The sequence below is a fragment of the Mus caroli genome, chromosome 15 (genome assembly GCF_900094665.2).
Source record: "Mus caroli chromosome 15, CAROLI_EIJ_v1.1, whole genome shotgun sequence".
In the NCBI taxonomy this organism is placed as follows: Eukaryota; Metazoa; Chordata; class Mammalia; order Rodentia; family Muridae; genus Mus; species Mus caroli.
The window spans coordinates 54,643,131-54,644,594 of NC_034584.1; the positions used below are offsets into that span (position 1 = coordinate 54,643,131).

Below are 1,464 nucleotides of genomic sequence, written 5' to 3' on the forward strand. Positions count from 1 at the left end.
TCAACATGTCCCTGGGCATCACCTCATACCAGGGACATCTATCTGCCTGATCTTTGGTGGTAACAGATGTCTGCTTCTGCAGGGCCACAGACTCAGACATGGCCCCCGGTGGCAGCACAGGTCTCAGGTGGCATCACCACCCACTCACATGAGGCTATTCCTCACTACCCTCTAGTCTGCAGTTCTACCTCTCTTCATTGTGCCCACATCCTTCTGTTTCTCTTCAATATCTCCACTACTTATTTTCCTCTCTTAGTTGTGCTTGGGGGCTCTCTGAGCATCTGGCATCATCTCCAGAGTTCTATCAGGAGTGGTATGCCCCACTCATATTTTATGGTGTTGTTCAGAAATCATGTTAGGTATGGTCTAAGGCATGGTCCCAAGGTACCGCACTGGTGATAATCTCAGGCTAGCTTCCTATCCAGGCTGCATGGTGCTAGTCTGGTGGTCGTCTCTGCTCATTCCTCACCTGGCCAGCTGAGTGGTCCCATGAGAGAGTTGTCTGTCTTGGGCTCACTCCAGGGACCCCAGGCCCAAGCAGGTTCTTCTAGCTTTAGGGTTGCTCCTTGTCCTGGGAGTCATAAGGGCCTGTGCAGCACTGGATTGGTGGTTGTCTCAGGCTTACTTTTTTCAGGAGATGGAAAGCTACCAATAATTCTGATGTTCACAGGTCAGAACACTAAGCGTAGATACAGCCTCTCTCCTCTCTGCCACCTATTGATGCTCGTATGACACAGCAGCCACACCAGCAACGCTTTTAGGAACAGGTCAATCATGTTTGAAATATCACATTTAGTTGCATTGAATGAGATCACATTTTGTACAGATATCGCCACCATCTTTTTGCAGAACTTTTCTTCTCACAGGCTGAAACTCCAGACCCATTAAAAATAACCTCCACAAAAGAAAGTTAGCATTTAAGGGGGAAAGGCCATACCATGTATGTAATGGTTTTGTGCACGTTATCACACTTATTCAGCGTATATGTAGAAAAATTCTATGTTGGTGCCACTGTGCATCTAGTGGGTGCGAGAGGCTGTGCTTCAATGAAACTCTTTCTGTAAGACTCCAAAGTTCAACAAGTGATTCAAACACACACACACACACACACACACACACACACACACACACACACACAACACTATCTTCTAAACTACCTGCAGGTGAAATTTTCCTACCTTTTCTTTTCTTTAATCACTACACTGTTGCTGTCTTTAAGACCCCATTAAGGCAAAGTTGACAGATATAACATTAACTGCCAGGCACTGAGCACATAAAAATATTTATCTCAAGACTTCACTAAGTACAGTCTCTCTCTCTCTCTCTCTCTCTCTCTCTCTCTCTCTCTCTCTCTCTCTCTCTGTCTCTCTCCAGGCAATCTATGTAAATTAAGACAAAAAGATGACATTCCTGGAGGGAAAGAAACTGATGAGCCTGTTTCTTCTTCTTCTTCTTCTTCTTCTT

The 1,464-nt window shown here is 45.3% G+C and overlaps 1 non-coding gene across 1 annotated transcript; it reads right to left on the minus strand.

Annotated features, from left to right (window-relative positions):
* Nucleotides 1-636: 636 nt before the first annotated feature.
* Nucleotides 637-768, minus strand: LOC115029469. Its single transcript, XR_003835044.1, has one exon. It is a non-coding gene; the product is annotated as a small nucleolar RNA SNORA17 (small nucleolar RNA).
* Nucleotides 769-1,464: the final 696 nt, after the last annotated feature.